Genomic DNA, 15206 nt, shown 5'->3' with positions numbered 1-15206 from the left:
CCCTTGCCTTTTTTGCACGTCTTGTTTAATATCTGTTTATAATTGAGCCTGTGTCAATCACCGCTATGTTTTTTACAGATTCTATTACACATTCAATAGCCAACCCCCCCTTATTGTTATTTAACTGCCCAGATCTAAACAAAAACTGGGGCTGATCCTAGTATCTCCACCAAACTTTACTCCCTCAGTTTGGGGTACCCCCATTTCCTGAATTGGAAGAGAGAGGTTTTCACTCGACACTTGCGACAGTCTGTCTTGGCCTGTCATAACTTTAGACAAGTACTTTTATTTGTGGCCAATTTTGTCACAATACCAGCATTTAATTGAACCGTTTCCTTTAATTTTTTGCATTACTGCCAATTTTCCTTGTTTTACAAATTATCATCTGATTTTTTTAATCATACAATAAGGTCATGAGCCACATTAGAATCCCCTCATTCATCATGCATATTTGACGCAGCGCTGTACTTGCAGAGCTCAAGGTGAGCAGCTTCCACCTCTGGGGCACTGCTGCAAGGAAAGACTGAAGTGCTGTGGCAAATTCCATCACCTCTCACAGTGTCTTTGGCATTCTTTTGCAGATCTTGATCAGCAAGTCCAAGTCCAGCTAAGCATCCCTAAATTGGTCCACTGCCAGTGTATCCTGAAAAGCCTCAGTGGTATCAGGGTATGCCAGGAACACTAGTCTCTGCAGGTCCTCTGCCAGTTCAGGTGGGGTTTTTTCTTTCCCTCTTCTATATCTTAGCTGAGCCCTGGCTTGCTCCAATTGATGGGTAGCTCCAAACTGCCTATCAAGGGCTTGTACCAGGTCTGGACAACTCCGGGCAAGTCTACACTCAGTGCAACATCAGCACAGCTGCACCAATGCTGACAGGAGAGCACTTTCCCATCAGCAAAATTATTCCACCTCCGTGAGAGGGGACAGTGCTTAAGTCGCTATCACTTGCGTCGCTCGGGGGGGGGGTGTGTCTTTTTCACACCCTGAGTGACATAAGTTACATCGACTTAAGCGGCATGTAGACCAGCCCTCAATCTCCTTTCTGATTGCAGCACAATCAAAGCTGGGCCACTCAAGTTGGGTGCAGTAACCCCCCTTTCAGTTCCTCGCCACAGCCATTCATTTGAACTATAATGTTGAACTGAGCCAAATAAACCTCTCAGGGAGTTTTGAGATAATGGCTTTTGAATTATCTGAGGTAGGACAGCATGACCTCTCCCCTGTGGGCCACTGTGGTTAACAAATGGGGTAGAAAACTGTTGTAAACATCTGGTCTTATCCAAGTCATCTGGCTGCCCCAATTCCTCATCCAGGTGCTGCCTTCCATTACAAAGGGTGACCCTTTGATTTCCTTCTGTAGCTGAATTTTTAGCTCTGTAAATCCTTGCTTCAGCTTCTCTCGGTTGGCAAGTTCCAGATTGGCCAAGGTTTGCTCAGACACCACTATTTCATGGAATAACTTCTGGTCTGTGGCAGTCAGATTGCTGGTCACCTCATCAATCCATTTTATCATTCCAGCCTGGGTGTGTTGCAGCTGGGTTTCCAGACGCTGTATAGTTGTTGCTCCAGAGATTTCACCTCCATTTGCAAGTCATCTCTGAACCCTTTCTGGCTACCTCCAGATGATTTAATTAATAGAATCATAGAATATCAGGGTTGGAAGAGACCTCAGGAGGTCATCTAGTCCAACCCCCTGCTCAAAGCAGGACCAACACCAACTAAATCATCCCAGCCAGGGCTTTGTCAAGCCTGACCTTAAAAACCTCTAATGAAGGAGATTCCACCACCTCCCTAGGTAACCCATTCCAGTGCTTCACCACCCTCCTAGTGAAATAGTGTTTCTTAATATCCAACCTAAACCTCCCCCACTGCAACTTGAGACCATTGCTCCTTGTTCTGTCATCTGCCACCACTGAGAACAGCCGAGCGCCACCCTCTTCGGAACCCCCCTTCAGGTAGTTGAAAGCAGATATCAAATCCCCCTCACTCTTCTCTTCTGCAGACTAAACAAGCCCGGTTCCCTCAGCCTCTCCTCGTAAGTCATGTGCCCCAGCCCCCGAATAATTTTCATTGCCCTCCACAAATTCCTTTTGTGAAGCCTCCAGCTCCTGTTTTAGGTACTGTTTTAAATCCCATTGGCCGCTTGTCTGTAAGCGCCTTCATTACTTGTTCCATCTTCATTCAGGAGAAACACCAGCTCACAATCTTTCCTTGGAAATTGGATCCCATTACTAACACCAGTGTTGCCCTTTTGACTCAAGCAGCTAGTTACATTTCAGAGTCTTGAGACATTCCAGTTGGAAACAAAAATAGATGGAGTCTGGTATTTTCTTTCATGCAATCTACTTTATTTACACTCCTTGTAAATAAAAAAAAGTCCTGCTTCTCCAAATGCAGGAGAACCACAAACAAATGGAGCAGTTTCTTAGATTACAGTCTCAAGACTCATTATGCAACATCAGACCCAAAAGCTCTCTCTAGCTTTTCCCAGGGTTACACTGTGCTCACAGACTACTGCTTGGCTTTCTTGCTTGTTCCCTCTGCCTCTCGTTCTGTTCTGCCTGTTCTCTGTGTGTTCTCTCACACACCTGGTCACAGTACCCACTGGAATCCCCCCACCCATATGGTGTTAGTTTCTGGGCAGACTCTAATAGCTCTTGTTTAGGTGTTGCCCCTTAACAGTCTCTTACAACTATCTTAAATGAAGGGTGAGTTCTCGTATCAGTTTGAATGAGGTTTTAACTCAACCTACTACAAGGTTTCACCCAGCTCATAACTCTACCTTAACGACCCTACAAACACACCATTGTCCAATCCTCCTTTATCTGCAGTTGGAAGATCGTCAAAACCGTGCATCACAAAACATATCTGCATTCTGGAACTTGATCCCCTGGTCAGTTAGCCAATGTCCAAGTTTGATGACCTTTAGGGAATACTGCAATGGCCATCTGTTTACTCAGGGATTCTTGAAGAAGGGTTTGGACATAAGGGTAGTAAAATGGCCCCAATACTGGGCTGTTTCTGGCCTCTTTCTATCACAGGAATAGTGTAACAAGGCCAGCTCTCCCGACCTGGAAAGTCCCCAAGAGCAGGGTTGGTACAATGGCCCTAAACCAGTGCCCTCTCATATCTGCTCCCCACAGACTAAGGGTGTGCCAGGGCAAGAGGGCTGTTGGATGAGGGAGTTATAAGCACAGTGCAATGAACTATGGCTATTCAGGGCTGCTGGATGGTCCTTTAGGGACTACTGTAGCCCAAGAGTAAGACAGAGCATCTCTTGAGGCTGAATCAGCACCCTGCAGCCCCACAACTCTAGAGGTGCAAAAATGGAATTAGGAATATAAACAATACAAAAAAAATCAATTTATTATCCTGCCCCTTAGATATAATATCCATTTTTACACGTACAGATTATGGAATCAAAATATAAGGACAATGTTTTAAATTGATCCCCCAAACGGAAAGTAAGACAAAATCTTGAGATTTACCTTTTATTCAGCCGCTCATGATTCCACAGTATTGTAATTTATACTAACTGTGAAGGTGCTTCCCATTGCGACTTGGATATTTACTGTGTATTGTTACAAACAAAGCACAATCGAATTCCCAGTGCAAAGGTACAGGATTTTTCCTCAAAATACATCAAAGTTTTTCTTAAACATTTTCATAAATATCTTTACAGATAATCAGATTGTTGCCACTAATATCTGACAGTCAACAGACGACCATCAAAATCTTTTTTGTAACTATCTCAAAATTTTGGTAATGAAAACCTATCAAGTAAATTATTCACAGTAAAGTTCACTTAAAGCATTTTTACTTGCATGTCTGCTGTTTTTATCTGTATAATTATTGCACACATATGTCCAAATTTATTGTTTTTGCCTAAACAGCCAATTATATAGTTTTGCCAGTGATTTCCGCTTCATCTTCAGTAATTTTCCTTTTAATTTCTAGAGCTTACTCAACAGTAGGCAGTAAGGTTAATGCTATAATAAGATGTCTTTGCATACTTGCTTCAGCTGTTTAAGTAAGTATAAAACACAGACTAGGAAAATACATCATCATTTTGGAAACAGCGAATGAAAATCTGGTTGCAGTTTCCCCATATAAACAGGCAAGTCTACTTTATATTCTAAAGTACTGTATCTTATGGTATTATTTAAGCCACCATTTGAAGGTTCAGCACACAAACAACACTAGCAGCCAGCTAGCACAGATAAAGACAACTGAATAATATTTTTATACTTTATGGAATATTTCATTTGTGAATAACTGCAGAAAAACAAAGTGAAAATATAGTTTATATTTTTGATGCTATACGAATATTCAATGCTGATCACAACTTCTTATATCAACAACTCCTGAAGTATTCTATACAAAAGACTGGTAGGCAAACACTACTAGATTCCATGACTTTCCATATACCAATGTTAAAAAAAAAAAAAAAACCTTTATGCACCATTTTAAAAAAACAAAAGGAGAAAAGCACATTATGTCAAACAAGGAGTACTTAAAAAAATTAAAAACATAACCACACACACATACACTTTGCAAGTGAGGGCATATCTAATCAAGACAATAGAGAGCATATGATTAGACAATTTACAAAATGTAGTATTGAGCTTCCATTCCATGTAAAAGACAGATAGTGGATTATTCAAAGTACACAGTTATGGTTACTACAAATTTAAGATTTTAAATTAGCTCTCTGGGTATATCACTATTTTAAGTTGTTGCAGATCAAAATCTGTACATTTTAAAATTACTACCTTGTAGTAATATAAATATACTAGCAATATGATATTCAGATGAATATCATCTGAAAAACTGATTTATTATTTAGGTGCTATATCACTAACCTTAAAAGAGACGTTGGTTCTTATACAGGTACATCACTGTTCTCAATGTAAACAAAGGACAGTGGCATGCACCCCAGGCTAAGGATGTCAGCATTTTTCAAACACCTTTCTGACTGTTCTATTTTATGGTGATGCAATTTGACCTACATTTTCAATGGCTAGAGACAGAGAAATACAAAAGGGAGAGATGGAGAAGAGAGAGACATTTTCTGTCCTCACCCTCCATTAACGAGATCTTTGTCCCTGAAAGGAGTCTTAATAGGGAAGAGATGAGGTGAAATATCTTAGTAGTAAATTTTGAATAGAAAGCTAAAAAATGGGATGATATAAGAAAAAATAAGATTTTTCTATGATCCTGTGCCCTCAATAAGCAAAGCAGAATGTAATGTAGAATCAGTGTTAGATGCTAGAAATAGGAAAGCTCATTTTATTCAATTAGACCTCCACCAGAAGAGATAATGGGGGCTCTTTCTTGACATACCAACACACAATCCTGGCAAAATTCCAACAATACCTAGCCCTGTTCTTTACTGTACGTGAAGTTTTCATGCAAAACTGTACTAGATCATTGTCAACTCTCACAAAGCCAGGATTTTAAGTACCACATGTATCCTGTTAGTTGGACTATGGCTAAAAATCTTTCCAGCCTAGAATTTCTTTCAACAATTACTGTGGCAGCTCATCCTCCCCTAGTGTGTACTGTCAGTTTTACCAATTTATGTCTAATTTTAATCACTTATAATCTATCCCAAAGCATGTAAAAAAACCCATACTGTTTAAAGTAAAACCCACTAGCACAAATAAACTTAAGTACAGAAAACCCAGTGAAAACAGTGGCACAAAACCAGGCTGTCAGTACTCAAATAATGCCCCCCTATTGTCAAGTATTCCTAAATCAGCCATATACATTCATTTAATACTAAAACATGATGTAATGAATGTGATATTTTCAGTTTAAATGGTTTGATAGTTTTACACTGAAGACAGAGAAAAAAAGTTTTAAATGCTTTTTCATTCTATTGTAACTAAAAATAGCTTTGCTTTTAAAATACATTTTTTCTCTTTCAGCTAAGCTATTGTAGTTGCAATGTCAGCTGCTTGCTATTATGCAGTCACTGGTGTAAAATAAAATTGGATCTTTACAGTGCAAGATCTTTGGCTGTCATTTTTCTGCATGTCTGTAGAGTGCCAACCACCACCCTCATCCCTGGAGTGGTGGTCTTTACTACAATACACATAAACAGTAATAAGAGAAACTGCTGTAATGCATCAAAACTAAGGGACAGGTTTTGATCTTATTTACACCATTGTAAATCCAGTGTCTTCAAAAGACATTTCTCTGGATTTACACCAATGTAAACGAGAGCAGAAACTGGCGCTAAGTGTCGTTTTAAGCCACAAATCAATACAAAGTTTAGATTAACTTCTAGTATTGACCACTAAGGGCAGGTCTACAGTTAAAACGATGCATCGCAGCTGCATTGCTGTACTGCTTTAATGGTAACTCTACTACACCAACACGAGAGCTTTGCCTGTCAGCCTGGGAGAGGTGGTTGTTGCTATGTCAATGGGAGAAGCCCTCCCATAGTACTGTCTATGACCAGAGTTAGGACGGTATCATTGCGTCGCTGAGGACTTTTCACACCCCTGAGCAACCTAGTTATACCGATGTAAGTTTGTAGTGTAGACCTAGCCTAAGATATTACAAGGATAACTTTCTTGTTTATGAGGGAATAGCTATATCTTGGGCTGCAAACCTCCTTGCCCAGTAGGGACTAAGTAGCTCTCTTCCTCCCTCCAGTGCTGCTGCCTCTGCTGTCATAGCAGTGTTACAGGAAACCACTTAGTGGTGGCTTGGGTGGGAAGGCAGAGAGCATCTTGGTGGGGGCAGGGAGTGAAGGGGAGAAGGTAGACTTACAGCCTACCATGCCTCAACAGAGAAAGGGCAGTAGAATCAAGGGAGGTGGACACAGGCTGGAGTAGGGAGTAAAGCAAAGATGAAGGAAAGGAATTAATTGTAAGAGGGTTGGAGGGAGATGTGGAGAGAACCAGGAGGACACTGTAGAGGGAAGTCCCTGGATGTGGAGAAAGACAGGGTTGAAGGAAATACTTCCCAAATGTATGAATTCCCCATACCTCTCCAAAACAAAATTAAAGTCATATATTCCTCCACTCCTATTATCCCTCTGTCTAAATCTTCTTTATCTGGCTTTAACCAGATGAGCAAAAGTCTTGTCACCACAAAAAGTATACTATATTTTAGTTTCAAACAACTGGGTAAACAGACTTAGGAAGGAGATGCTAGGATTTTTCTGTTGTAAACACAAACTTACTTCAGTTACTCTGAAGTTTCCCTTTCTGACTCGGAGGGAAAGGGTGCAATGATTCACATTAATTATTTTGCCCATTATTAAAACACTTTTCTTTTTGTCTGTTTCATATTCATAGTCACATGTTCTTTTGTGTTTGGTTGGTTGCTTGGTTTTTGGGGTATTCCTATTGTTTCAGGATTCTGCTTCAGTTAGAGGGAGAGAAGCTGAAGTCGTATATTTGTTGCTGTCCAACAGCTTAAAAATTCCAAGTACAAGAGCCAATCAGAGTAAAGAGAAAAAATAAATTACAGTGATCCCTCCAATCTAACTGACTAATGACTGCCAGTCAGAATATAGCAATTCACATAAAGTACTTAGTGGTTACTGAGAAAAACCATATAAAGATTACAGTCCCTAAAACCATGAGTCATGCCACCAAAATGATAGATTGATGATAGAGATTGGCTTAAATATCATGAATTCTTTTAAAAAGTTATATTTTTGCATTTAAAGTGCAGTCAGGTCATGTTTTCAAGCTTTACTCTGCAACAACAAGGGCTAGAAACTTACTTCTTTTTGAAGTAAAATGATATATATACCTGGCCCTAGAAGCTAGGCTTATAAGAAACACACCAAATATTGTGAGACTCATGATAAAATCATGAGAATTGGCAACACTATGATTATGCAAACCACACACCCAGAACTAGAAAGCAGGGAATTGCATAACTGGGAAGGGGGGAAACATACAGTTTTACAACATAATAGCAGCATTCCACTAGTTTAGGTTGGGACAATTCCATTTCAGTAAAACACGTGTTGTAGATGAAGAAAACTAAAATGTTACTATGATGCTTCTCAATTAGTCCAGCTGTTAGAGGTTTTGTTTTTTGGTATCACTTTAGAGTCTATGATCAAGAACTCCCTAGTTATGTCCACTCTAACAAAACAAAACACAACACAAAAATAACCAAAAACAAACACCCCCAGTCAAACTTATGTACATGACATTTTATGAACGCATATATGCCATGTTAAAAACTTGAATGAAAAGTTTCCTCATTAAATGAATGTTTAGTTCATAGTTTAGTAAAGCTAAATTTTAAGCCCCTGAACACAGCAGTGTCACTGCCGAAATGCTTAACCTTAACACTGATGAACCTTAACACTGATGCAGGGGAATGGACTAGATGACCTCTCAAGGTCCCTTCCAGTCCTACGATTCTATGACATTTGTGAGATTAGACATTAAATTAGTACCACAAATCTGTTTTTAAAAAGCTCAGTATCTGTATTTCATGAAATATATTCCAAAAGGCCAAAGTTTAGCGAAGTTCTTAAATATGTGAGTCGTCCCTCTGAAGTTAATAGGACTACTCACACGCTTAACAATAGACACATGCTTAAGTACTTTGCTGAATCACAGCAAAAAGGCCAAAAACATGATAAACATTTAATAACTAACTTCTAAATGCTACTCTTAATCTAGTGAAGCAATTTAATATGGCATTTAAAATCCTGTTATTGATCAAATAACTACTGGCTAGTCAGGAAAAGTATTAGAGGAAGAGAGTTCTGGTTAATCTCTCTCCTCAAAAAAAATAATAATTTGCAAATTTAACTTCATTTCATTATATGTCAATTATTCTTGGCAAATGATACACTCAAACAATACTTCCAAACTGTATAAGTACCTGCTAATACCTTGTGCAGCTAGTGCAATTATTTCTTAACACCAGAATCACTGCTATTAGTCTCCGATGAGGAAAATAGTTCACTAGTTTCTTCATTCTTCTTCTGTTCAAGGTCGAACACACTGGGAATGAAGCATTATAAAAACACTGCAAACTTCTTTACAGCTTTATCATTGTTGTAGCAGATATACCAGTTCAGTGTTATTCAGTACACTTCCTACTGATTGTTACTCCCACCAAGAAATGAACACATGCCAACGGCTGATACATTCACAGATAAAGTGGAATTAAATGGGATTAAGAAACTCACTGTTCACACGGTTAGCTATTTATGAACCAAATGATCTACCTGTAGTCTTTTGAAATCAACTATTTCTATCCCCTGCACACATGCAACCACTATAATAATTGTTCACAGAGAAATATACTTACACCACAGTTCTTCCCCACAAGGCACTGCATGAAGCCCCGTACGTTTCTCAAGCAGAAATGACAGCTTTACAATTGAACTGGATATAAAAGAGTGCAGTGATACCTAAACAAAGAGGAGGGCAGGTACTCTTAACAGGACACAGAATTTAGAGGATTAGGTGTCAAAAATAAAATGCTTAGGGAAACACAATCGTTCTTGATGTTGCTTTGATGGTCCCTCCCCCACTGACAGCTAGAATTCAATTGTTGCATTTCGCCCCCTTCCCTGATCTTGTAAAAATTTCTGAAGCATGGGCAGTTATAATTCTACTCAACTGGAATCAAGGAGGCAAAAAGGGAATCAGTCTCCTCAGTCACTGCCCTCCTCCCCATAACTCACTCTTCTATTTTACCCTGAAATGATGGACAACTCCATGGGCATTTCCCCACCATTAAAAAAGAAAACAAGTGGAGCAAAAAGACAAAGATGAAGAAGAGAGTACATAAATGAGGCAGAGGAATTGTAATAGAAGATGTATTAGGCCAACAGTCCTAAGGCATGTAGGTGTTAGGAGAGTTCCAGGCCCTGGATGAATAGACAAAGCACATTTTTCTTAAAATCTAGCCCATGATCTTCTTTACCCCCAATACACACACACACACACACACACCCATAAACACAATTTGTTTTTCTCCTTTTAAATTTTTCAGTGCACTGTATTTTTGAGAATCCATAAATAAAATCATTTTCATACCAGAAATATTTGATATAAAATAACAGCAGAGTATCAGGATAAAACCATGTGACAGAGCCAACATAGTGGCTATCCCTCAGGTCCTCCATCCAGCACAGGGGGATGGTCAAAAAGAAGAGAGCGCAGCCATAGAACTGCTACAATCAGCTGAACATTGTCTGCCATAACTTCCAGATGAAGCAAATGAAAGCCACACTGTTGCAACCTAAGATCAGCCTGGTGTGTCAAGGTGTAGATGTGACTTACAGCCCTCTGTATATCCCCAGTCTCCCAGATCTGTGCTAGGCACAAAACAAACAGTCGTAAGGATCTGGAGCAAAGTTTATTTTAAAAAAATGGAAAGGCAAGTGTATAAATAATTAAAAATGGAAATATGGGATAAAATAATTTTCAAAAGCAAACATGGAAATCCATGATTAAGTATAAAAACCAGAAAAATGTAAAAAGCCAAGAGATAATAATTTTAAAAACAATACAAGCAAAGGTTAAATATAAATGTATAAATAAAAGGCATATATATCCATTTTACAGATAGAAAACCAAAAGCACAAAAGGTGACGTGATCTGCAGCAGGCCAATGGCAGTGCCAGAACACTGCCTCCCACACAAAAATTTAAAAAAGACAAGGAAAAGGTTAAAATACAAAACAAGGAACACTAGCCTAGGATTAACAATAAAAATAGAGGCAGTGGAGATTAGGTATGTGATATAGCAACAAAAAATAGGAATTTATAATAGGTATTTTTCTCCTAAAGAAAAAAAATAAAACTAGTGTTGTGTGGAAACATCACTCTGATCACTTTGCTTGTATATGGTTTCCCTTTTTCCATTCCCTTTGGCCCTTATCCTGCAAGCTGCTCCACAAAGGCAGAGCTCTGTAATCATACAAAACGGTACGAGTGCTGCACAGTGATTCACATGCAGAGATGAGTTTACAGGACTGGGACCTTCACCTTTTCATTTATTTTTAGACCATAAGCTCCTTGGGCCAGAAACTGTTTCTATTTATATGTTTGTACAACACCTAGCACAATGGAGCTTCTACCCTGATTGGGGCCTTTGGGTGTTACTGCAATATAAATATTAACCAATAATAATAAAACAAAACTTTGTTTCCTCAGCTCTGTCAATGCACACAGATACTTGCCCTACATGCCTGCAGCTAATTAATATTTGATACCAAATCTTGAAGAGGCAGGGCAATCTGGCCAGTCAGTTTCACAAGAGTGGAAATGAGACAGTGGGTACAAGCCTGCTAAATATAGGGCATCCTTCTAATGATGTTTACCTTTCAGTTGCAGTCTAATGCCACTAAAGGCTTTGGAGAGAAAATCTGAGAAACACCTATCTCACTCAGATTTATTAGAAGTTGTAAATATGAGAACAGTTACATATGTATAATTCTTTGTCTAAGAAGGTTTTAAAAGTTCATCAGGGATGCTACCAACATATTAAATTCAAAACCAGACCAATCTTAACATTGATATAATCTAGATGGAAAAAAGTCCCAATTTTATGGGGTCCATTCTCCCAACAATGTTCTACATTTACATGCAAAAGTAATCAAAACCATACCATATTTCTATCACTTAAAAAATTCAGCAGTTTTCTAGCCAAGATAATACAAAATTTTGTCATTATGCAAATATAAAAAGGAGTTTCCCTAGAGCAAAACTATGAACATTCCTGCTGACATCACTGATGATGCTGGCTGATGCACAGGGAAGAGCTGGTGAGGCACTAGAAACCAGAGAAAATGTTTATGAAGTGGAAAAGGTAACCAGGAGTAAAAGAAGAAACTTAATTTGAAAGCTTCAAAGTTATTTGCAGCAAGGCATAATCAGAAAAAAAAGTGTATATAAAATGAAGCCGATGCATCTTGTTTAAGGACGAGAAGTTTGTAAAATTCTTTATGAAAAGTATAGGGAAGAGTTCTCTCTCAACATATATTTATGAAACACAACCTCCAACAGAACATAACTGTATAGGCTACTGTGTATTATGAGGACTTTAAAAGCAATGAACTGTAATAGCTAAAATAAGTTATTTTCATTTTCAATTGTTTATAAACGAACATTAAGTTAATTATTCAAATCTTGATCTTTAGATCCAGTGGTTACAGAAAACCATGGTATAACAAAATCTTTAGAAATTGTTTTTTATGAAGAAAAATGTCTGGAAGGCTGCTTCACTTGGCCATCAGGTGAGCTTTAGGAGAACTGATCCCAAACTTTCAGACAGCTCTTCTCTGCTTTCTCATCCTACAACAATGATAGCACTGCGGAGCATGAGTCCTGCCAGCACAATTAAGTAATACAAATATTACCTAAGGAGTAAGCCTTCTCTAACTATACTGAGTAATAACATATTTTTCTACTTCTGTAGACACCTGAAAAGACTCCTGCACACTTTGAAATATATTACTCCATTTCAGTCTTTGACTCTGCCATGGTCTCATTGTTGACCATAATAGTCAGCCTTCAATCTCAACAACAGATACAGGAGGTTGCACTAATTAGAGCTGCTTTTTATTATCACTTTTTATTATCACTTCCCAATGAATGATATTCATATTGGGCTAAGAAGAGCATTGTGTGTATTGTCACTATATCAGAAATCTATACAGACAATTCAGTGTGTGCCTACTTGTAACCACTGTGTTCTTTTGGTAGCCTGTTAGTGAAGGAATCAGGAAGTTCCTTACACAACTGTGGTCCAAGAGATTCCATGGTATATCCAACACATTTTAAGAAAAATGTTGCAAGTCTGGGTTCTGCAAATGTAGTTTGATTCTACAAAACATGTCTACCACTCTTCATATTTTTTGCCATAATTATGACATTAACAGGACTCCATTACATATTTCAAAATGTACAATCCATAGAAACACTGATAATTTCTCCATTATATGGACACCAACTAAGTCACATTTCTGATTTTTTGTAAACCTACTACTGTTACAAGCAACATCTAAGGCCCTGATCCTGGAATCCCTTATGTATTTGTTTAACTTCCCTATGTCCCAGTGGAACTTCTCAGCATAGTAAGGTTAAATGAGCACATTAGTGTTTACAGGATCAGGGACCAACATTTCTCTAACGTCAACATTTAAAAAGTATTTTCTCTATTTTTTCCATTTGACAGCATTTTGTGTACAGTCACTTTTGCCTGTTTGTGTGAGTCTTTCACACACAGCAACAGGGGAAGATTTTTTTTTAAATAGGAAAATTAATTGGAAGACCAAAATTAAATAAATAAATTTGACAGGGGGGTTCAGTGTCAAATATATTGCCTGTAACTACTTTTAACTACTTAAGAAAATATATTTAGATTTCAAGTTGATGGCATCACCTTAAATAATTCTCATGAAGCAAGAGCACAGATTTATTTCATGTTATTTGTACTGTTCAGCACTAGCCTAACTTTACATATTGTCATAACCTTTAGGCAGGACTTCAAGATAAAAAAATCATTAAATAAACATAACAGCCAAAGCAATGTAAGAGTGAAATGGAAGTGAAAATATTTAAAATAAACCACAAAGTCACAGATGCATACTTGTGTTCATTCTTAATATAGTTTTGTTTTACTTTCAGCTCTTACAGGTCAACCTTTATTCATTTAAGTGTTAAAATTAAATTTCTGTCCCTTCTTTTTTTTTTTTAATCACTTCAATTATTTCTCTAACCAACATTTAGCTAAAAACAAAAACATAATCTTTAAGGACAAAAAGATCTTTCAGACATCTGGTTCTCAGCCTCTTCCACTTCACATTTTAAAGAAACAAAATGTTTGTTTATACCCATACTCTACTAAAATAGTTGTATAACAAAAATGCTCTTAAGTCTTCTGTAAGCCCTTAATACAGGAAAAAGGATGAATATGACACACTGGGCTTAATCTTCAAGGTGTATGTCCAAACGGGGCCTAACTAGTATGAACAATTACCATGATGGCACATATATATAACCAATTAGCAAATGGTTAGTTATTTAGCTATCATGGCCATTGAATTTGCAGATTAGGTCCTCGCATGCTCATGCACTTTTGCAACAAAGATCCTTTGTCAGGCTTCTTTTCTGCTAGTTTGTACAATATTTTTTTCTGTTTTATTTATCTTCACCCGTAAACTACAGCTTTCCAAGTAGATTCTCTTTTATTTAAGTTTTTGATTTCTTATTAGACTACACTTTTAAAGCCAAATTCTGGTCTCAGATGTGCATGTAAAAAACAATCCACCAAAGTCGCCAAGAGATGTAGACACGTATTTTGTGGTAGAATCTGATCTTTATATTGACTGGGCTGCTGTAGTTCATTCACACTTCTCTCTAATAACCGTAACCGCCAGCTTGCCGCTATGGAATATATATTGTTAGTGCCCTGCCACGTCTGTCCTATGTGAAGCCAGATATTCCTGCTCTGGGATATTCTGCTGGTAGTCTCTCTCAATCTCTCCTATTTTGAAGCCATTTTACTTCGTATTAAATAATTAAAGAGGTACAGGGCCAGAAAGAGATGGGAATAACTCTACAGACCAATGGTCGGGGCACTCACCTGAAAGGTGGGAAACCCCTGTTCAAATCCCTTCTCCCCATCTGGTAGAGGGGAGAATTGAACTGGGCTCTCCCATATCACAGGTGAGTACCATACTAGGCTAAAAGTTATAAAGGGATGTCCTCCTCCTCCTCTCCCCAGCCCATTTTCTGCTGAGTTAGGTGTGTTTAGAGCATGCGAGATAGACAGGTGTTGCCCTGCCTTCACCTGATGTAAGGATCATCTAGGGCTTTGGTGTGAGATAGCGGTCTGGGCACCTACCTGATGCAGGAGTATGCATGGCTAGAAACAGAAAGTTAGGCTCCTAAGTGACTATCACAGCAGAAATGTAGGTGTCAAGTGAGTTTAGGTGCCTATGGGGTTAGACAGCAGCTGAACAAGGTTTTTCATGATTGCAGTGGAGCCTAAATCTGGGTTTTAGGTGCACAAGTCCCTTTGTGGATTTGGGCCTTATACACGTAAGTAGTCCCATTCACTACTCACATGTGCAAAGTTCAGTATGTGCACAAGTGCTTGCAGGGTTTGGGCTTAAGTGAGCAAATGTGGTGAGAGAAAATCTTGTGGGTCACATTCACACCAAAGTCCAGAAACTGGAGCGAGGTACTAAGATGAGGTGGCAA

At 38.4% G+C, this 15206-nt stretch overlaps 1 protein-coding gene across 5 annotated transcripts in view; it reads right to left on the bottom strand.

Annotated features, from left to right (window-relative positions):
* ATXN7 (ataxin 7) overlaps positions 1 to 15206 on the bottom strand; it is a 134107-nt gene that overhangs the window by 104333 nt on the left and 14568 nt on the right. For 2 of the 5 annotated variants that reach the window (XM_075130218.1, XM_048859098.2), the window contains exon 3: positions 9299 to 9401. The exons of 2 other annotated variants lie outside the window; for them this stretch is intronic. The gene's annotated coding sequence lies outside the window, so the exon portion shown is untranslated. Of the gene's footprint in view, positions 1 to 4860; positions 4963 to 9298; positions 9402 to 15206 lie in introns of those variants that run through there. One more of the 5 variants, XM_075130219.1, reaches the window with a different exon arrangement.

This window comes from Caretta caretta, chromosome 7 (assembly GCF_965140235.1).
Source record: "Caretta caretta isolate rCarCar2 chromosome 7, rCarCar1.hap1, whole genome shotgun sequence".
NCBI classification, from domain to species: Eukaryota; Metazoa; Chordata; order Testudines; family Cheloniidae; genus Caretta; species Caretta caretta.
This window is presented reverse-complemented; position numbering and strand designations above follow the sequence as displayed.